At 36.0% G+C, this 24,117-nt stretch overlaps 1 protein-coding gene across 3 annotated transcripts in view; it reads left to right on the top strand.

Moving 5' to 3' along the window:
- Positions 1–24,117, top strand: part of SOX6 (SRY-box transcription factor 6) — a 431,726-nt gene that overhangs the window by 360,891 nt on the left and 46,718 nt on the right. The window lies entirely within an intron of this gene.

Here is a 24,117-nt window from a genome sequence, read left to right as displayed (position 1 = left end):
AACAGAAAAGCAGTGAAACCCTCCTCCAGCTTCCTGTATACTTGTCACTTTTTGTGTGGGTTGAACATTCTTCCCTGCCTGTGATATCCATTGTTTTTGGCTCTGCAGGTATAGCAGTCAAGGAACAGAAGAGTGAACAAAGCTAGTATAGACAAAGAAACAAATGAGGTGGCTAAGTCCAGAGCAATAATAGAATCAGAGGCCACATGGTATATTAGAAACAGCATGAGTTTTGAATCCTGGGTCTCAGTTCTGTCTGTACTGTTTTCTGCCTGTGTTACTTAAATACATTACTTAACCTCTCTGAGTTTTAATGACTATACCTATAAAATGGAGATAATTATCCTTTGCTTGAAAGGTCGTATTGAGGAAAAACGTATGTAGAACATATCTGGCGCAGGAGATGCTCAATAAATATTAGTTCCTTTCTCAATTTAAGACCTCAGGCAGATCATCAGTTCTGTTGTTAATTTTTCACTCTTTGGTACTCTTCAATGGTGAACTGGTTAGCCTGCTGCTCCTTGGGGCCAAAATGCTTTAAGATAGAGTGGAAGGTTATAGTAAAAACCTAACAGGCAACAAAGTCAAGGTTTGCATATATACATTTTTTCATTCTAAGAGTAACTGTATACTTTAGCTACCTACTAGGATCTGGCCAAAGCCAACATAATGATGTTCAAATTTAATCATATTAGTATATTAAGGAGGTTTAGTCTTTGCTAATTCAACATATACTTAGATATATTTCCACAAAAACAGAATTTCAGTCTATGATATTAAAAAAATACTTAACCTGACGCTTAATAGCTATATGCATTTCTTATGTCAAAATGATATTTTTTCAATCAAGTAAATAGGAAAATAATAATTCAGTCACTAGAGCTTATTGTAAACTTGGTCCTGTTTATTTAAAAAAAAAAACTTTTGTTCATTTTTTTCAAGTGTAGATTTCCATTCCTCACCCATGCTTTGCACTGATATGATACTGCCCCCTTTTATTGGAAAAGAAAAACATACTGGATATCTTCTGCTTCATATTGTCAATTGCCCCAGCTCCTTGTTATTTATACAATTGATTCAGATATTCATTGTTGCATGACAGGATAAGTTTAGACAGAAGATCAATATAGATATACAACAATAGTGAAAGGAAGTTTGTGAGCAAATTATTTAGCAAGGTGTGTTTGGAACAAATGAGACCTTTATATAGTCTGCAGACTACTGAGGTTTTGTTGTTTTCCAAAGGTGTGCATGTTGTTTTTGTTGTTAGGTGCCCTTGAATCTGTTCCATCTCATAGAGACCCTATGTACAATAGAACAAAACACTGCCCAGTCCTGCACCATCCTCACAATCATTGCTGTGTTTGAGCCCATTGTTGCAGTCACTGTGTCAATCCATCTCATTGAGAGTCTTCGTCTTTTTTGATGATCCTCTACTTTGCCAAGCATGATGTCCTTCTCCAGGGACTGGTCCCATCTGATAACATGTCCAAAGTGCTTAAGACAAAGTCTCACCATCCTTCCTTCTAAGGAGCATTCTGACTGTACTTTTTCCAAGACAGATTTATTTGTTCTTCTGGCAGTCCACGGTATATTCAGTATTCTTTGCCAACACTGTATTTCAAATGCTTCAACTCTTCTTCAGTCTTCCTTATTCATTGTCTAGTTTTCACATGCAGTACATAGTACTAATTAATCAGGATTGTCATTTTCTTTTGTGAGCAGTTAACATGTTCAGATGTAATGCTTTTCTATGTCAGCTTGTTCCTAAGATAACCACAGCTTGTACTGTGAGAGGTGTGGACACATTCAACATTTTGCAATGAGGGGACAGATTCTCATTGTAATCATCCTCATTTGCAAAGTAGAAGAATAGTTAGTTTTTAAAAAAACAGTAATTCTTTTGTGTAATACTTTTCACATCATGACAAATATTTTATAGTGCTTCTATGCTTCACAAAGTATTATGACACATATTATCACTTGAATCTTTCCAAATTTAGGGATATAGGCATTATTACCCCTATTTCTCAGATCAGAAAACTGAGACCGGCTCTAGGTCTCTGTGCTCCACTCTTCCCTGTTTCCATCACCTCATTGGTCCCCTATATTTCTGTGACATTAACAGGGCAATTTTAATTAAAAACTAAAATAAGCCATGTATCTGGGTTTCAAACATCAATTTTAATGAAGTGATTGAATGCTAAAATCCTGATAAAGATGTCTTCTTCGATCTATGTGCTACATGCATATTTCTTTGAAATAGATATATCTATACTTGTGGTAGTTTTTCTAAAAGCATATCTGCCGATCAAAATGGTATAAAATTAGAAAGAAAGAATGTAAGTTGTATTAATGTTGGATTTTGCATTTGAACCAATAACATTGGACAACTATGCAGTGCTGTATGTATGCTCCTGGCTGAATGTAATCATTAAGTTCCTTTTACTTCTGTTGTCAGGGCTACTTGATTGGTTGCCTAGCTACTAGTATAAGACCTAATTCATAAAAAAACAACAAACTTGTTTGGTTCCTTTCTTCTCTGCACTTTAAACAGAAAGCTTGGTGAGCATTTAGATAGGTTTACAAAGTTCAAGATACTCCCTTGAACGAGGGATAAGGGTGCTAAAATAAGACCTTTATTTTCTTTTATTTCCAACAAGTATTTTATGGATTTTCCAGTGAAAGGGTTAAAAACCAATACATCACAGTTAATAATTTTGCATATGTTTTCTGAAAAAGTTGATGATATTTATCATGTATAAAAGGCAAAATTACTAACTATGAAAATTTTATAGGTCTGACTTCCCGCTATGGCAGATCCTCTCTAAATGTATGGTGCCGCTTAGTAAGTCTTCGAAATCAGTGGTTCTCAACCTCTTGTTCTCAGGGCCCCTCTATACTCTTAAAAATTATTGAAAGCTCTGAAGTATTTGTATTTATGTGGGATATACTTATCAATATTAATCATATTAGATATTAAAACTTAGAAATTAAAAGAAAATTATAAAGTATTTAAACTTAACAGAATAAACCCATTACGTATTAGTATAAATAATATTTTTGAATGTTACCTTTATTTTTTTTTAAAAAAGAATGGTTTTCTTTTATGTTTTTGTAAATCTCTTTAGTATTTGACTTAATAAACCCACTTGGATTCTCACATAAATGGCCTCCTAACTCTAACAAAGAATCTGTCTAGATTCAGAGTTTTTAGGCTTCTCAGGGAAGCATAACCTACCACTTGAAAACACACACTGTCTTATTTTGCTATGTGTATGCCTTTGGCAAACTGGATCTACCTTGATTTTCCCTGAGCTAGGAGGAAGGTCCACTGTTTAAAAGCTAAGGGAACTTTCTCCAGACTTGGGTGGTACATTTCACAAGTGTTGACTTCAGTATGTTCTGAAGATTTTCCTCAGGAATATTTGCCCTGGAATTAGGGGCCTAATATCAGCTCTGTCCTTGTATTTCTGGGGATCCTGTAAAATCTGTCAGTTTCATTCTTACAGAATCATCATAAGTGGATGGCATTTTCTCCAGTCCAACAATGACAGACTTTTTTCCCTCAGAATATGGAGTTGTGAATTTTTTTTCATTTTTATAGAAGTATAGTAAAAACTAGTATGTTCAGCATTCTCTGAACAGAAACTCTATTAGCCAGCACTTCTTGAATTTATCACACTGTAAGAATAATTGAATCAGAGCTAACGAGCCCTTAGAGATCATTTAGTTCAGCCCCTCGTTTTATAGATGAGGAAACTAAAGCAGAGAGAAGGGAAGTTATTTGCCAAATCCAGCAATAAGATATTATTGAGACTGGGGCCAAGCCTCCCTCTGCCTGGTGCTCAGTCGTGTGTGCTTTTAGATTCTTTTGCAATGCTTATGAGCTCCTACAATGTTTGTGGTGGTGACTCTGAAAAGCATCATGGGACTCAAAGTGCTAAATTCAGTCTTAGTGCTGCTTATATTGTGATATTATAATCCTTGCCCATAGTGATGCCAAGTGTGGTATATATTGTATATGATAACTTGACTAATCAGAGTATTTGGTTACATGGAACATTTCCTTTTCTGGGCATGCCTAGCACATAGTAGGCACTCAATGTAATACTAGATTTAAGTTGATGCCAGTAACAAAATTTTCTATACATACATTTTATATGAAATTTTAGTTCTCTATAACTCAAAATTTTTTAGGGTTTGCTTAAGCCTTTTTAGCAGTGGATGAGGTGGATAATACTTTCACTCTTTTTTTTTCCTAAGAAGCTTTCTTTGCCGAATGTAGTTTTAAGAACACAGTAATAATGACAATCACTAAAATTTCATTGTTTTTATTTGTTTGCAAAGCATTTTTTCACATTTATCATCACCCTTAGTACCAAAAACTACCCTTAGAAGTAGAATTTTTATCATTCCTCTTTTACAGATGGGGTTCAAAGTGCTCAAACCATTTGCTTGCATTCACACAGGTAGTGTCAAAGTTGTGGCTCTTCAGTCTCTGTTTTCAAATCCCACATTCTTTCTACAACAGCAGACAGACTTCACCTTCTTACCCAATGCCCGTCTCTGCCTATGTGTCCTAGTAAGTCAGTACAAGCACACAGCTTACCCTTAGCTATGGCTCTATGGAAGTGTGTGCCTGTGAGTTTGCTGTAAGTGTGTGCATCTCTATGGTGTTTATGTGTGTCTTTTTCATGTGGGTGTAAATCTGTATGTGAGTGTGTCTGTGTTCATCTACTCCCTGTGCATAAATTTCTGTCTGTCTTGGAATCTGACTATATGTCTGTCTGTCTGTGTGTGCCTGCTGCCCATGCAGGTGTCTATCTGCCTGTATCTGTGGGAGTGGACGTCTGCTGTGTGTGTGTCTGTCTGACTGTGTGCATCTGTGTGTCTGTGTTTTTGTCAGTATCTCTGTGTCTCTGTGCCTGTCTGAATGTGTGTCAGTCTGAGGGTATATGTCTGTAAGTGTGTCTGTGGGTCCATATCTGTGTGTCCCTGAATCTGTGAGTTGTTCTGTCTGCCTGTGTCTGTTGATCTGGGTATGTATGTTTGTGAGAGTGTCTGTGTAAGTCTCTGTGTGTATTCTACTGTCTTCTCTTATGGTGTTAGGTATTGATATATGTGATTATTTTCGTTTTTAGCTGATAGACCGAGGGCTGGGTATTAAGAATGTGTATAAAAACTCTGCATGTAGATGTACTTTATACATTTCTTCTATCACTGCTTCTGTCTCAGTATTGTCTTAAATCTGATTGTCAGAAATGGAATATATGCCATTGAGAGTACTTTGGAAGAACTTCACTTTTTAGCTAAGATTCAGTTTCCAATCTTTGATATTTTCAACTAAGATTAGAACTTCCCAAAATGCTATCTTCCTATGCATGGAATTGCTTCCAAATGGTTTGTGCTTTATTGCTAAGCTAAAGATTGATGGTTCGAATTCACCCAGCGATCTTGCAGAAGATAGGCTGGTGATCTGATTCCATTAAGATTACAGCCAAGAAAACCCTATGGAGCAGTTCTAGAGTACTGTAACACATGGGGTCACCATGAGTCAGAAATGACTTGACAGCAATTAACAACAACAACAACATTTTTGGTGCAACCTCCATTTTCCCTTTATATCTTTTTATAAGGAAAACCCTGGTAGTGTAGTGGTTAAGTAAGAGTTTGGCTGCTAACCAAAATGTCAGCAGTTTGAATCTGCCAGACTGTACTTAGAAACTCTTTGGGGCAGTTCCACTCTGTCCTATAGGGTCGCTATGAGTCAGAATCAACTAGTGATGTCAACAGCATTGTTCTGAAATGACATAAAGGTTATCTTTTTAAATGCATTGCCCAGTGGCCTTAGTTCCCTATATCTTCTAGGCTGCAAGAGTCCCCTATAGTTCTCAATGAAGAATATCATTCTAATTGTTTTCTTCCCATGTAGAGGACCAGTGTAAATTTTATGAAAAGAGAAACCATAAATGCAGGGTCCTCTTACCTATGTTGATATTTCAGTAAATTAATCTCAATTTTCCCATCTGTAAAATGGGAGCAAGAGGCAGGCTTCATCTCTATTTTAAATAAACATTCTAGTGAACTCTTAAATTAAGAAATCATATCAGTTTATGTATCTTTCTATTCTTATAGGATCATGAATTCTCTAATCTTAACATTCCTGAAAGGAAAGTTGGTAGCAAGTTTAATCTTTCTTAATCTAGGCTATTGATTTGATTGCAGTGATATGATTTCCGCAAGTCTAAGCAGCACGTCAGCAATGGAAGAATGAGCAGAAGCCTTTGAAATAAAATCTAGGTCCAAATCTCAGCTTCACAGCCTAATCAGTGATCTTCTTGCTTCAACAACACATGTGACCTTGGGCCAGTTACTTACCTTTCTGTGCCTTTGTTTACTCAGTTGAAAGGTAAAAATGATAAATATACCATATAAGGTTGTTGTGAAGACGAAGTGAGATGATGTTTGGGAAGTAAAGTAGATGCAAATAAATATTCTCCTGGCTCCCTTGTTGTTTACAACCATCACAGGACCTTGGGTAGGAAGTGCTTAGCATTTGATTTATGGGGGCTGTGTTACGTTAGATGCTTGGGATTCAGAGAGATATTGACTAGTCTCTTTCTGCCCTGAAGAATAGTGTGATTTGGAAAAGGGAACCCAACAAGGTAGCGTCCAAATGCTAAACAAATTAAATGAGTTGCAATGGTAATTAAGCTTATGAAGATCACAGGAGGCCTTGATCATCAACGACTGGGGCAGAAAGGGAGGTTCTATGGAGCAGAAAAGACTTGAAGTGCCTCAAAGAAAGGGCAGGCAGGGGAGAGGATGCAGAGAGGAGTGCTCAGGTAGGGGTCCCAGCATGAGCCTGGATGGGGCATGTGTTTCCTTATATGGGGGATAATGGTTGGAGGACAATTCAATCAGAAGAATAGTGGGGCACTGGGTTATAGAGGCAGTTATTGTTAAATGCCATGGAGTCACCCCTGACTCCTGGCGACCCCATGCACAATGAGATCAGATCTTTGTGATCCACAGGGTTTTCACTGGCTAATTTTCGGAAGTAGATCACCAAGCCTTTCTTCCTAGTCTGTCTTAGTCTAGAAGCTTCACTGAAACCTTTTCAGCATCATAGCAACATGCAAGCCTCCCCTGACAGACAGTTAGTTGCTGTGCTTGAGGTTCACTGGCCAGAACTCAAACTTGGTTCTCCTGCAAGGAAGGTGAGAATTCTACCACTGAACACTGCCCCCGAACCAACTGCCATTGAGTCAGTTCCAACTCAAGGTGACCTCATGTATGTCAGAGTAGAACTGTGCTCCATAGGGTTTTTTTCCCCCCAGTGGCTGATTTTTTGGAAGTAGATCACCAGGTCTTTCTTCTGAGGTGCCTCTGGGTGGACTCAAACCATCAACCTTTTGAGTAATAGCTGAGTGCTTAAGCATATGCACCACGGAGGGACTCCAGAGAGAAGGTAGGGTTCGAATTATGGAAGTCTTGTCTGGCTAAGAAACTTAGCCCAGAAGTGTGTGTATGAGTGTGTGTGTGTGTGTGTGTGTGTGTGAGAGAGAGAGAGAGAGAGAGAGAGACAGAACAATAATGATGGTAGTGCTGAGGAAAATTGAATGTATTTCTGCATATGGATAAGCCTGTAGAAATTCAGCCTGTTACATAGAAGCTACAGAAGCAACTGACAAGTGATTCTCTTCTTAGTGGTAGAAACCTCAAGATGATGTAGGATTATAAATCCAAATTAAATTTGAAATAACATTGATTTATAGGCATTAATGGTTGGTAAATACTTTTATACAAAAATATCACTTGATTTTAACAAAAATCCTGTGAGTAGAGATTATTATTATCTGTTGTTATCCCCCTTTAAAAAAAAATTGAGAATTTATGGTTCAAGTACCAGCTCTTTTCTATATAAATCCTATACTTTCCCCTGCACCACACTGTTAGGTTACTATTATTGTTAACTTAAAGGGAGAGCCCATGTCTTATTCTTTGCTGCTCCCTGAATACTGAGTCTAAAATGCTCAGTTATTATTCATTGATTTTCTTGATTATCGCTAAAGACCAGACTTTGGGAGTAGTAGTTACTCTTATGGGGATAAAAATTTATTTTCACCTGAATCTATCTGTGCTTTTATACGCATTTGGCCTTCCTCAACAGAGGAAATTCACATTGTAGGAGGAGAGTTGTTTCTTAATAAACCTTAGAAGAATTTTGAAGTCTCTCTTAACTGTAGGAGCTCTGGTGGCACAGTGGTTAAAGTGATCAACTGCTAACCGAAAGCCGCTCCATGGGAGAAAGATGTGGCAGTCTGTTTCCGTAAAGATTTACAGCCTGGGAGATCCGATGGGGCTGTTCTATTTATTCTGTCCTATAGGGTCCCTATGAGTTGGTTTGGGTTTTCTCTTAGCCATCCCAGAGTGGCTCTGCCTCACTACCAGTTTCTCCTCTGTCTTCTCTTACGGGGATTGTGGAACCATTGCCCCGGTGCATACTTCTCTGTGCCTGCCTCCTTGTATGTTTGAGAGTATTTTACTCTCCTCCCTTTCTCCCTCCCTATACTCCTTCCTTCTCTCTCTCCCCGTCTCTCTCCCATTCCCTGCCCTTTCTTTCCCTCTCTTTTTTCTTTCATCTCTCCCTCTTTCCCTTCTCTTTTTACTTCCCACTGCAATTTTGCAGCCTACTGCAGTTAGGGTGCAGTCTCTGACCACTAATGGAGATTTTACTCCAAGTCCTTACAGTTACAAGAGGCAGCTGCTATCTCTGAATTCTCGATGGCAGGCCTCTCTCTGCATCTGCCTAGCCCACACCGATGTCCTTGGTAGTAGCACAGTGACAGGAGCTGCTGGGCATGCCTCCCTAATAATATGGCCTTCAAAACTTTGCAGAAGAATTCACCATACTCCAAAAAGGTAGCATGGTTAAGGGAGGCTGAAAGACAACCAGTACAAATCTACTGAGAATCTAATGCTGATGTTATTTATTTAACTGGCCATGCAGTGAAGAATGGCACTTGAAGTGTTTCAGAAAGTTGAATTTATAGATAATAATTGGATGCACTGACTTGCAAAGCTTTGGAAGCCAGTTTGGTTGCTGATCTTCCTGATTTCATGACCTATACCTGTAAGTGGATCAAGTCTCATAAGTAGAGCTGTACAAAACAGTAGAAGAGACTCAGCTTGTACTTTAAATCTAGAGACCTGCCTAACTCTGACTCGTTAGCTGTGTGATCTGATCTTGAGGAATTCTCTAATCTTACTGAGCCTTAATATATTCTGTAAAATTAGGATGATAATGCTTCAAAACTAAGATACTGTGTATAAAAGGATTTTAAAAATTATAAAATGCTAGTGATCACCAAGGCTGAGCATGGGTCATATTTAATGTATGAGGAGCAGGAGAACCAAGTCGGTGATTTCTGTTTATAAGTGAAGCCTTATGCTGCATACCTGCTGCCTCCTGTGTCACCGGAATGGGTTGAACTAATAGAGCTGCCTTAGGCGGATAACATAAATAAGTAGCATGTCATCACATTTTTTTTCATAAATAAAACAATTTTTTCATTTGTTTATCATCTTGGTGGGTGGTGGTGGGAAGGAGAGAATGTAGAAAGGAAGTCTATTTGAAGTAAATCAGGTCTGTTGTACCGGAGCTCTCTGGAGTTCACAGGAAGCATTTATTTTTTTTCTCAAAGAGTTAGTTAAAGGTAGATGGATTCACTGATCAGCAGAATACAGTGAGATCAAAACACTGTCTGAGTTAATGAATTTCATGTGGCTTCTTACAAACTCTTTTTCCAGAATAATTTCTGCAGATTTATAGAATTTTTTTAAAAAAGTAACTTAATGAGATTAAAAAAAATTATCTATGGGTGATGTTTGAGGGAATATTAAATATTGATTTATCTTCAAGTAGGAACCATAGTACAGAATGAAGTTTTGCATTCAGATCAGTTTATCCAGGAGGCAAAGTATGTGACTATTTAGAACAATGGACAAATGAATCTTAAAACAACTGAAAGTGCAAGGATGAGCACTACAAATATTTAGCTGGCCTGCAAGGAAAGACTAGTATTTCAAACTGAACAGTTTATGAATAGATTATATTGTTTATACTAAGACTTGTTTATTTGGCCTGAGCAATATAATAATCCAGTATTTCATGTCATATTACCAGTAAGAGAACACAGTCCACAACTTTATGTTTTATATAAATTATGGATTTTAATATACTAACCCTGATGCAGACAAGAAGGCTGGCCAGCCCTATAAACATTTTTTGACATTATTACTCGTTTGGTCATCACCTCAGTGCAGAAAACTAAAATTTTGATCATAATATAAATTTGAAAATGAGTCTTATTTAATCAGTAAAAAGCAGATTTATTCTTTTTTTTTTTTTTTTTTTTTACATTTTGTGCTCCTTTGTGTCAATATACGTAGTAGGGTTAAATTAAGAGTTATATTCTTCAAACTTTCATAGCTTGTGTAATTGTTATACTCATGATCTTCTTTTCTTCCATCATTAATTTATCTAAAAATACCATTAAAAATTCTACAAAGATTTAAAAACGGCGAAGTAGAATGTTCACATGGGAAGTTGTTTATTCTACAAATAACTGTTTTTTTCCTTGTGATTGGGCAAGTCGGTTTTAGTTAACTCTCATTAGATAACCTTTGAGATTAAGTGAATGATCTCTCTGCCTCATATCCTGCTCTGGTTAATTTTCCAGATTTTTCCTTGTTTAGTCAGGGGATGGAGAGGGACTAGGAGAGCTGCTGTCCCAACCTTAGGAATGAACATGTGCTTGTTTATCGACGGTCCAGTCTGAGGGCCCTTGAAGGTGTCAATTTTATTTCATTTAGGAATTTTAAACTGTGGGCTAAGCACCATCCCTCATTCTGCAGAAAAGATTGTTTAATTACATTGAAGCACATGCTTTTAGATCAGGGATTCAGATTCTACATTTGTAAATATTTTACTTTTTTTTTAAATTCCAAAATTTGAATTATAAGATTGAGCTCTAATTTAAGAGGTAAATCATAAATTCAGCTACAATGCTATTATTGTCTTGATATTTAAATTGTCTATTGAAACAAAAAGCTGAAGATCAATTTCTGAGTTTTTGAGAAATAAAGTTAGTGCTGTCTCTGCACTCTTCTGTTATATCCTATACTACAACTGTGTTTCAGTGTCTAAATTCTGAATGTGGAGATGACAAATCCTTTTCCTTTTTCTAATACAGTAACAACAAATAAAAAGAAGCTGTACCCAAAATATACTTTAAATGAAAAGTATTTCGTGTTTGTGCCAACTGAGGTCAGCTATGAAGAGTAGGCTTTTTTTTTTTTTGCTGGTTTGTGGACATAGTGGAAGGGAATACTAAGCACTAGCACCCATCTTCTCTGTTTGCCGGCTGTCTGACGACAAACGGCCGATATGTGGAAAGCACATCCCTCATTTACATCACATGCATAATGTAGTCTATCTGGGATATTAGCTTCTAGGGGCTGACTGTGTCGCCTAACACACACAGTGATCACGTTTTTGAGGCTGCAATAATCAGAGGAATGTAGCAGTGACGTGGGAACAAGAGGAAATAATATGGCATAATGATGTATCCATCATTGTTCTGTTGTCCTCCCTCCTAACCAGCTTGGTTTCCCTTGGAGCCTAACAAAAGGGCCATGAATTTAATAGAGTAAAACATGGAACTGGGTGCAAGAATAATGCATCTATTCCTGAGCTCCACATTCAGAGAAAAAGGGAAAATATTGACAACACAGGGAATGAACTACCCTGAAAGCTCTGTGGGTCTATGCGTATGCTTATATAATCTTCGAATAGGATGTGCAGCCTTTTACAAATGTGTCTAGCCTCATTTAATCTCCATTAAGCAGTCAGATTAAAAAAAAGTCAGATGTAAGAAATAAACTAAGTCTTCGAAAATATGCAAAACACAAATTCCAAATAAATATTGTCTGCTACATTAATTAGCATGTTATTTACAAATTTATTCTTAGCATGCTAACCTCTTCATGGTTTTCACACATTTACGAAAAGATAATAATTTCATAATAGTTCTTGCCCATACTGTTGAAGATTTTAGCAAGAGTTCATTCCTGTAACTATTTTATAAAGCAGTTTGCCAGTTCCTGCTCTACAACTGTTTGCAGTACTCCCAAATAACTCTTACACATGAGTTCAATAAATAATTGGAAGCCCAGATGTTTGAAGCAGATATAGCAGATACACTGTAGCTATATTTTAAATGCAGCTACTTTCCCTTTGTCCTCTCATCAACTTCACAGCATTGCACTCTGCCATTTTCAGTTCTCTTCTAATTAAACCTAGATGTATGTTTGGCGTGTACGTGTTCCCACACATGCCTCTCACACATATACAGCATGTGGAAGCATCCTGTGTTATTGTTGCTGACTTGAGACATTCCAGCAAGGAATTTTATTTCTTCAAACTGAACTGTAGCATTTTTTGTCCCTTCATTTCATCTCCTGATAAGGAAATTGCTTGTATTGAGAGATGATTTACCATTTCACATGGCAAATAACTAGAAATTTTGTGTAAGCTCCTTTCTTAGACTGAGCCTTACTTGTTTCTGTGTCCCTCTATAGCCCCACAAAGTAGGCTCTTATTCAGTGTTTGATAAATAAAGTAAAAAATACTAGGTATAAGTAAAGACTAAGAACATTCTTGAATTTGGTTTTAATATATAGCTGCCTAATTTTTAGGTACCGTACTGAAAGAAACGTAAGAAAAATTCTAATTTTACTTACAACAGCTTTCGCTTATTAATTTAAATTATTATTAAAACATATATCTCCGTATGCAATGTTTAATCATATAGATAAAAACGATTCTTTCTAACTTATATGACTTGGTTTCTCCCTCTTTGAAATAATTACACTAATTCTTGAAAAATACTATGACATTATCTGAGAAAAGCTTTTTTTTTAAAGATAGAAGAGTATTATGGTTACATTTGGGAATTTTTAATTTGTATCTTATTTAGTCTGGTGTGCAATGTGACACCAGTTAATTGTACGTTATTTTGTGGTAACTACATGTTAACTCTGTTGGAAGTAATGGTAATTATATTGTAATTGATATCAGTTCTCCCACATCTTTGGAGAACCATACAATTAACACATATCACCACAGTTGGACACTATCTTTTGTCCTTTGTAATGTTGCCATATTGGAGTACTATTTTGAATAGCATTCCTAAATATTTTCTTCTTTTAAGCTAGTTTAAAATTTTTCAATTTTTAAATGATGTTTTTAATTTTCATGAAAAGAAAACCTTGTTTCTAAATTTTAATTTTACTTAATCTTAAGGAAAGCTACTTTCATAAGCAATGGAACTTAGACCTGGCTTATTTTTGTTGTGTTTTTTTTTTTTTTTCCATTTGAAAAGTCACTGGTCACCTTATTAGTACTTTCTGTTTGCTAGTAGGAGGAGAACAGTAGAATATACAAAATCTTGACATCAAGGAGTTAATCTTTTTTTTTCTGCATTTATGTTGATCATTTTTGCATTTATGTTACTTTGCTTTCAGACAAAAAGGGGTGTCTTCTGTGCTAGAACCATCACAATGAATACTGAACTAGGGACACAAATACATATTTAAGCCAAATTCAGAGTTAAATGTTTTCCCTCCTCCTTCTTTTGCCTTCCCTTGCCCGTAGGTCCCTTCCCTTCTACTTCTTTTGTCTATAGCGGGGATGGGATTCAGAAGTAACAAACAAATGCTTTTTGGCTAAGAGTGACCATGGTTTGGTAGACTTACTTGACAAAGGGATTATTTTTTAACGCTTTCCTTGAGAAGATGAATAATTGCTGCAACTTTTTTTATGACAGTGGCAAAGCGATTTGCTCATGTGTGCTGCAGTGTAGGTCTCAGAGAGCAAAGAAGTCAAGTATCATAGAATCAAAATATTTCAGAGCTAGAAGAAGCCTTAGATATAAGTTAATTCAGTGTCCTAATTTTACAGATGAAGTAACCAGGGACTAGCATAGTTTGTAAAGAGCACATGGGATGCAAAGTAGTGTAGCGAAAGGAACACAAGACTTAGAATCTGGAAACTAAGAGGTTTGTTCTGGATCTGTTATTAGCCGGCTGTGCAATCTTGGGTAAGTATTTTAACCTCCTTGGTTTCTGCTCTGTAAATGAAGAAGCCTTTAAATTTCCTTCCCGAATTAAAGCTTTTCATACCCCTGATTTTCCTTTTTAAGATATGTAAGTTATTTTTGTAGCACACATATTTCCTTAAATTATAGGAAAATCTCTTAGGAGATTTGATGTATTTATATATCTCATAAATTAAAACAAATACACAGTAGCAATATCTTGTGTTTTTCTACATTTGTGTTTATTTTATGTTTCTGAGAAAAACAATCTTCAAGTTTATCAGTTTGCCAGCTAACCTTGAAATAAAAAGTATATTTCTTGAAGGAAATGTTCATTCTTGATTTATATAGCTTTGATGTCTTCAACTTGAATAAACTGCACCTGTGTTTCCACAAACAATGTTAAAAAGTACACATTGTAAAGTAAATAGGTATCTGAAATCAAGTCCCTAGATTTTGAAGAAATAGAATTTCCAATGTACCTTTTTGGACAAAGACATTTGCTCAGCTGTTCGTTAATTTTATTGTGACTCTTTCTTCGTGTGATAAATGTTAGAATAATAAAGTCTTATTGGTGGTTTAAATGGAGCTAGAGTTCTATAGATTTTAAATCATGTGTTCAATTTTAGTAGGAGTTTGTAACATTTTACAACGGAACTTTTTGTGAACTTGATACCGAAACAAATAGTTAATCAGAGAATATTCAGAAACAAATCTGCATCATGCTTCTGCACAGAAATAAAAAGTTGGAAACCACATATAAGTAGGAATTGGGCTGCCACACAACTGGATATGCTTAAATCTGAACGCTTTATAACTCTACTTGGGAGTTGCAAACTTATAAATAACCTTGCAATCGGTTAAAACCGTATTAAAACCATATGAATGAGACAGAAAGCATTTGGCTAAAGGGGTTCAGTAAGCACTATAATCCTGATGAAACTAATTTAATTCAGTGGCTTCCAAGCCTAAAAGGGTCTCATATCTTCAGAGTTAATGCTACTTTATCATTTGATGGTCACTGACAAGGGTCTAAGTACGTGTTACAGGAGATGTATAGGATATCGTCCTTGCCAGAGGGGTGGAGAGAAAACTTGCTTAGTTTGGTGTACTCTTTACATCCTGAGGGGAACTTGTCATACATCATTTGTGAATGTTTTTGAAACCTCCACAAAACATACCCACAAGAAGCTCTGCAGACATGTAGTTCATTTCAGCAAGCATGTGCTGCATGCCTCTTCTGTGCTTGCAGGACCCAGTCATAGCTCCACATAGAGAGTGTCTTATGACACTCTCCTGAGTAGCTTATGGTCCAGTGGTGTATATCAGCATCTTGAGAGGTGATCTGAATGGCTTATGTCAGTCTATTCATTCCATGTCTTGCCTCACTTATGAATCTTCTGATATTTTGAAAACTTTTGCAAAACTCTTACAAGTCTTCCTTCCCTTGAAGGAAGAACTTTCTTTTTTGAAGAGCTATATATATATAAACTATATGTATGTGTATATATATAGTTTATATAAATATATATATGTTTTATATATATAAACTAGACGTATATATATACCTGTATATACATATATATGTATATGTATACATATATGTAAATGTGTGTGTATACATGTATGTGTATATATGTGTGTGTGTATATATATATATATCTCCTTGAAGGGATAACTTTATCTTTTGAAGAGTTTTATATATATGTGTGTATATATATATATATATATATATATACACATAGGTCTTAATAGAAACAACTTTTGTAGAATTGCTTAGAGTCTAATAGGACCTCATATCTAAAATTTTCTACTTTATTATTTGGTATATTTCGATCAGCAACAAGAACCTAACTTTATGACAAAAGAAGTAGAAATTGCCATCCTTGTTTCACTCCTGTGAAATCGTTTTCATTTGGACTACAATACCTAAGGAACCTTCTTGACCAAATGCTTTTTGTCTCTCTCCATGTGCATTTACCTGGATTATCTTCCCCAGAAATGCTCTTTTTCTCTTTGGAGGAATTAAGCTGAAATTAATATGATTTTGTTTAACAGTTTGTTATCCTTTCAAAAGAGGTTGGCATGTTTAACTAATGAGTGAATTGCTACTGGCGGATTTCTAAGCAATGTAAGAGATGTATAAAGAGAATAGTTAGCATAGAGGAGATGGTTGAGATTTAGGGAGAATTCTTGTGGAGTCCTTCAAATAGTACTAGGCAGATTTTCTTATACTACTGTGCAACCTGCTTACCCACCTCCTTTGTACTTAACTATCCTTCAATCATGTGTATATCACTGCTTTTAAAAAAGATCTGAAAACTAATATAATTTTATTTAAAAGTAAAATTATAATGAAAGGAGGGAAATAATTTTAACAGGAAAATTATTTCCCTCCTCTCATTTTAATTTTCAAATTAGATTAAAAGATATAATTTAGTATTTGCTAATTGTTTCAAAGCTAAACACTAGTAAGGTCTTGTTCTGATCTAAAGGCCAATATTTTTATTAATTTTTCAATGAACAAGTGAAACAATTTTACCAGGAAAATTATTTCAGTTGCTCATTTGGCGATCAGAATGTCAACATCATGAGAGGCACTGGTGGTATAAAGATAATAAGACATGGACCCTGCATTTAAGAAGCAAGTTGGGGAGACATATAAACAAGCATATAAACTAATAATTGTAATATATTTTGCTATACACATCGTGTGGTGATGGGACAAAAGAGGGGGTGATAAATTGTGCTAGGGGCTGGTGGGAGACAGTCAAGAAAGGATTTGTCCAGAAGAAATCTCTTATTAGGACTGGAAAGGGTTAATTCTGATGGTATCAGGGAGGGAAGGGCTTTCAAGAAAGAGTGAGTAGCACATGCAGATACACGGGGTATAAAATACATTATCTTGTTCGGGAAACTCCGAGAGTTCAGTGTTAACCGGAGCAGAGAATATAAACTGTAATCAGGAGGACATGACCCTGATGAGGGCATCAGGGACCAGATCATGAAAGGTCATACAAGCTATACAGAGAAGTTTGGTGATGTGGAGCCATTGAGGGGTTGTAAGTATGGAATAACAAGATCCAAATATTACCTGTTACTAAGGATAAGATTTAAAGCTAGTTTTGAGATGCTTAGTGGCCAGTGTAAAAGGGAAGGCATCTTTGGATGCTTCCATTGTTGACACAGGAGAATAAATACTGGCCTTTAGATCAGAACATTATCTTCATTAGTGTTTAGCTTTGAAACATTTAGCAAACACTACATAATATCTTCAACAGATTTGTATACTTTTATGAGGTACTTTATTTTTTCAAAGCATTCACACATGTAATCTCCCGTTTAATCACCACAACCTGGCGACATGAGCATTTTTTATTCTATTTTACAAATGAGGAAACAGCTCAGAGAGATCACATGGTGATTAAGTCACAGAACTATGATTCTAAATTCACCTCAGAACAAATGCCTATCTAAATTTTAGTTAAGTGACTTAAATAAAGTATAAAAAAATCTTTCTGAGCTTTACCATCTTTTATAAAATTGACAGTAATAGTAATATTTTCCTTGTATTATTTGTGTGAAGATTAAAGAAAATACTCATTGGGAAAAGCTTTGTATATCGTATATGATCAGTAAGTGATACTCCTTCCTACTGCCATTAGGTGTATTTGTGCTATGTGGGAAAACACAGTTGGAAAACTCAGGCCTTAACTAATTCATGAGTCCTAGCACAATTCTGTTGTTAAGGATGTATTAGAAGCTAAACAAATTAATAGTTTTAGCTGACAAAATGTTATCTAACAATGAGGTTCAATAATGAACCTCGTTAAAAAAAGGTAATAATGAACGTCATTTCTCTCAGCCAGAGTCTTTATTATCATGACTACTGACTCTGGAACCATTAAGATGTCACTATGAAAGTAAATCCTCGTGCCTCCAAAATAACTCCTTCCAAAAAGAATCCCCCTTTTAAAAAGTATATGTGGATCACATTGACAACAGCAACTCAGAAGATTAGATAGGAAACTTAGGGGGCAGTGAGTTTAAGTTAATGGGGGAGGAACAATTCTGAAAAGGAGGGTGAGAATAGTTGCACAACTTGAAGAATGTAATCAATGTACTGAACTGTACATGTAGAAATTGTAGAATTGGTGTATGTTCTACCGTGTATATTCTCAACAACAACAACAACAACAAATAAAGTAAATTAAAAAAAAAGTATATGTGGTTACTTTCCAACATAAAGTCTATGTTTTTTGACCCTTGGTTAAATTACTAAATGTGCAGTAAAGGAGCAATAGAGCTTGTTAGGTCAATAAAAAGGAAACCACAGTATGGTTAAGTAGTAGCATTTCTTGAGAATCACAGCAAGGTGAGATATGCCCAGAACAAGGAATTAAAGCACATCTTCCAGAGTAAAATAGGTATTTCTCTCAACATTTTACACAACATTGTACTGCTTTAAAAAAAATATTTTTTGAAATTTGTGCTGCTTTTTATGTCATTGCTCTTTTGCCAATGTTTTGTAAAGACTGCAAAGATCAAGTATTAAGCTGCAGAAATTCCAAATTAGACTCAAAAACTTCTATTTCATAATACATTATATGATCAAATTGTGTTCTTCTATTGTATTCTTCTAAAAATTACTCATTTCCCTCTTTTACAAAATAGTTAACACATTTTTCTGAATTGCCTTGTTTTGATTATTATTACCCAAAGCAATATCACCAATATAGTGGAGTGTTGAGTCTAACTATCTCTTTCAAGAGCTTGAAATATTAGAAAATTGGTAGTTCTTGCTCCTTTTGGACACTCATTTGTGCAGGGTGTTTTTAGTTTAAGTGGGTAAGTTAAATAAGTAACTTTGTATCACTCTGTAAGTATTTATCGGCACTAGTACTAAATGCTGTTGAAGATAATTGGAAAAAGTGTAAGATGAAATCCTTGGTTTTAAACATCTTTTGTTGTTGTTGGGGAAGGCTTGGCAGTGCATGTGAACTGAAGCCTGATTCCTTATCGTAACTAGGAGCTAATTATGTGGTGGAGATTAAGAATTTTTGTATTTCAGAGAGGTAGTGGAGTTCATGGAAAACTTCGGTTTTTCAATATAAATAGGACTTGGCAAGGAAGAAGGGAAAAAGAAGCATGTCCTAGCATTCATAAGGAAGAGAAGGCAGGCATGATCATGATATAATTGTGGGAAGGGCAGTCACTGTCCGCTCTAGACAGAGGATGTATGATGCGAGAGTTGTAGGAAATTGAGTTTAAAGAGAATTCACGCGAAGCAGTGTCTGAAGGAGTTCGGATGAAATGCAATAGAGTATAGAGAGCCACGGAAGGTTCTGAATTAGCGACATGAAGTGGAACTCTGTGAGGAGAGTGAGAGGTTTGACCGGAGAAGGCAGTGCCGAGGATCAGGCAGACCACAAAGGAGGCTGCAGCAGTGATCTAGGCATGCGAGAGTGAAGGCATATGCTGGGGTAGTTAGTGATGGCCAGCAGGTTGGGACAGAATGGAGGAGAGAGACCAGTGCAAGAGACTCTGTGCAAGAAAAATCAGCAAGACTGAATGAGTGACTGGTCAAGGAAAGCCATGAGACAAATAGTACTGACCAGTTGGTATTGATATAGACAGAGGAAAGGAAGGGAAGTTGGATAAAGGGGAAGCTGGTTTTGCAGGGAAGAATTTACTTTCACTGTTAGGAGTAGAAATATTTCTCCTAGAAAACTCTGCTTCTGGGATACACTGAAACATGACTAGAATGGCTGCAGTGTTAACCTTCCCTGCAAAATTCCTTATTTTTACAAACTTGAAAGATTTTTTAAACATCTTTAATATTTAAATCTGTATTTTAGGATAGAACAACAAAATTCTTATGTACTTAAAAATAATCATGCCAAAACCCACATGTAGGAGATAGGTGGTTCTAAATTCACAGTTATATGAGAATAGAAATTTGTATTTACTATCTTCTTTCTATATAAACAGAATATTTGGTAATAAGTCAATAACCTTTTATGTTAGTAAATATTTAAATTTATTTAGGAGTATCAGTGTAGAGTATCCTATTTACAATGTATTATAAATGTGAAAATAACATGAGATAATTATCTTTTTTTACTTATTTTAACTATATGATAATGGCCTTTTTGGCATATGTGTGCTGTGGGTGACCCTTATTCAGACATTCTTTAGAAATGGACTTTGGAATAAAAGTTGGTAAACTACCTCTCATTTAGACCATTGGAAAAAATATGTTACATCACTGTCCAGCCATGTCTACTTAAATGAAATATATTTGTTTGTAAAGCAGTAACAATAAAAAGCCTGTCTGGGTTTGTGTCATTTTCTACTTCAGTTGTAGAAAAGGGCACCATGTTGAAATACTCGGAGGCTGGTCAGTCTCTGTAATCCAGAAGGGAGGGTGCCCAACCCACCATTTCATTTCACGTGTTGTTTTTCAGGAGATGGCTGCAATCAGTCACCTGGCATATGGTTTGAAAAAGGCTTGTCTCACTGGCAAGCAAACTGTTATTTAAGTACACAATCCACTCTACTACTGAAACAGTTTTGCCAAAGTTACCCAAGTATTCTCACATGCTTAAAGATGGTATAAATATCATTTATAGCTAGCAGTTTTCTTCAGACTATATGGAATGCCTTCCTGCTGCCTGATCTAAGTGTCCCAGTTTACATTATGGCCTTTACTGCCTCTGTTTGATGGAGTGATCAGTAAAAATTTAATGACACTATAAAATAATAAAAATGTCATTAATTTACCACAGATCTTGGATGCAGTGGTTGTAAAGTTACATTAATAAACAGAAAACTTTTTACAACAAAAAGCATTGTTACGTGGGAACATATAAATAACACACATAAATTTAAGAGCAATTTTACTGTTAGCACACACATTATTATGGAATAGCCAATAAGTGTATAAAACATAGTATATAAAATTTTATTAAAATATACTGTGCACATCAAAAATTCAGCTTTTATTTAAGTGCAAAGAAAAGCCATTATTGTGTGCTTACTGTTTCATTGCTGTTCTTTCCCCAGATCACAGTTTTACATTTGTTGGCAGTAAGAGGGAGTTATTTTTTTTTCCTAGATGAAAACAAGCTTCTGATCTTTTAGTTACCCCAAATCTAATCTCTCTCTCCACCCATGCAAAGACAAAATTGATCATTCTTGCCATGGTGGGGAGGGAGAAGTTGCTAATTTAATGCAAAGTTAAAAATAATGCCCGAGGAGTTGAATGGTTTGTTCAGTGACTCTGGAAATAAGGGATAATAATGTAGCAGTCTATCTGTCATCACTGAGGCTGCCCTGTCACTGACTCCGATAATATGTGAAGATGATGGATGCCACCGGCTTGTGGCTTGTAACATTTAACATTCATTGGCTCTCACTAAAGGGGGCTTTATCACTTAAATATCTTTATTTAATGTGCAACATCTACTTCATACATCATAATTTCAAAGCACTTAGAGAGCCAATAGTCCTACAACACAGCAGAGCTGACTTTAATTTTTTTCAATAACTTTTATGTTGCCTGCATGTTTGTGACTGACAATGCATAAGTAAGTGTCTGATCACGTTGCTGCATGTAAAATGGCGTATTTCACTGCCAACATGAAGACTGGAAAATTTTCCTGGATTCAATTAGCATTGAGGTATTTTGCTGGTATCTTCAAAATATCTTACTTGGGAGCTATGTAGATTATGAGAGCCACTTCAAGTGTGTGGAGAAATTTGGAGTTAAGAAGAACTTGCCACCCACAGTCTATATTCGTCCCATATAGAGTCATCCCCGTTGGCAATGATGGCCTGACATTGAAGCCTCTTGGAACTAAAGTTGTCTTTGTGACCGTGTCCACGTCCTGTATTTACTAGGTTCATGTTCAACCTCACTGGTAAAATCTGTGCTTAGCTCAGCTGCCCAGAGCTAACTTGTAGACATCAGGCCCTCTTATCTTATGGTTATGTGGCTGGCAAATAAATATTCTGAGCTATTCTTTGAAGAAAAGAAGGAAATCTTCTGGGAGACTAGGTGGAAATTTATAATGAAAGGGCAAAGCTTTGTAGGGCCCTTCTGTAATCTCAAACCCAAGTGCTTAATATTACCAAATTTAAAATGCAGTCTACTGCCCAAAACAATTTTTGTCATTGATTTATTTTCTGCCTATTTAACAAATGTTTCATGAGATATTCTTCCTTGACTTCTACTCTGTCAAAATATTGGTATTTTATAGGGAAAGTATCTCTGCAGAAGAATTTTTTTTTCAATGAAGTCAGAGAAAATGTATGACTTCAAAGACACTGTGAATGTGTTGTTGAACGTTCTGAATGTTTTTTGTTATGATTAAAAACAAGCTGATACTACTGAATTGTGAGTGCACTTCATTTTTTATAAAAGAAAAGATATTATCATCATGTAAGCTTTGTTGTCTTAGGATTTTACAAACCATGGCATGTAATTTTCCCTCTTCTCCTTCCTTGTCAAAATATTGATATTCTTTCAGGAACTTTATTTTTTTTTACTGAGAATATTTTCCAGTAAAATCAAAGAGAATGAATGACTAGAAAGATACTTGAAATATGCATATTGATAGGTAGCACGGTCTGTTGATTTTCAGAGAAAGTTGTTTTTCCCCCCATGAAAATACAGTTAAAGGTTGTTCTTCCAAGAAGATTGCAGGTGTCACATCAAAACTCCTTTTGCATTTAACATAGGGAGAGCATTCACATGCAAATATTTGAAATTTGAAACAATGTGATAAAACAAAGGTTGAATATTTTGCTTTCCCTGGTACTACTCACCTTCACTTTAGTTCTTCTCCTTTACATCACAACAACCAAAAGTGCTACTCGACAGTAGAAATGGGCTGATTAAAAGCAGCTGTCCTCCCCCGAGACAATGTGTGACACTCACACATGGCTTGTGGTTGCTTTTTGTTGTGTCCTGTATCTGGGTTAATTTGTTCTTGTGCAGCAGTGTTTTCACATAAGAAGCTATTGGGGAACCGCACCTAATTTGATTTTTATTTTCACTGTTTTCTACAAGTGTCACATTTCAGAGGTTTCCCCACATACTGCTATTGTAACTAATTAGTGTTACTCAGTTGGGGAAATTTATAACTTTATTACAGGTTGCAAATATTTCACAGAAATGGTGCTAGATTAAAGCAAGGTTTATGCTGTGCTTTCTTCCAACACAGATTCCAACATATTCCATGATGAAGCAGAACTGGAAGACTTCTTGCACAATTTGACTGATGGGAATTAATTATAGAAATATAATGATATTCAAAAATAATCGTATTAGAGAGCAGCACAAATGTAGTGAGGCTGTACAAATGAGGCACAGCCTCTATCAAGTAATTGTATGTTTGCTCTTTAAGAATATTTCCAAGTTTCTAAACATCTTACAGAAGAGAACACTCACAGTGTTTCCATCTAATGCCGAACATGCTCAGTACAGAACTAGGTCATTGAACAATAGACTGAACAGCAATCAGCACTCTACTGCTGCATAATGCATTAAGTATAACATGCAGAAACCATTCCCGGCACTGGAAGCTGCTATTTCATGTCTGTAAATTCAAGCTGACATGACATTTAATATTGTTTCATAGTAATGAACAACAAGGTTTCATTCATTCATAAGCACAACACAAAGCCAAGTTTGAGCCTGGAGAGAGGCAAGGAGGCAAGAGGGGGACACGTGCTGTGTTTCTGCGGACAAGAACACAATATTAATGATGGTCAGTGAGCCCTCTGTTAACTGATCCAGAGGGCTGTAGAGGGAGCATTCATTGTGATGCTTCAGACTCCTGATCCTAGAAGAACTGGTTAACAAGTAAGACATCTTTGGGACTTCCTCCTATAGTGGCAGGAGTATTTAACTTTCCTGACTTGATGGTTTACTAGGAGTGATGTCCTC

The sequence above is a fragment of the Trichechus manatus genome, unplaced genomic scaffold (assembly GCF_000243295.1).
Source record: "Trichechus manatus latirostris isolate Lorelei unplaced genomic scaffold, TriManLat1.0 scaffold00006, whole genome shotgun sequence".
Classification (NCBI taxonomy): domain Eukaryota; kingdom Metazoa; phylum Chordata; class Mammalia; order Sirenia; family Trichechidae; genus Trichechus; species Trichechus manatus.
Note: the sequence above shows the minus strand (reverse complement) of the source record. Positions and strands in the feature narration are given on the sequence as shown.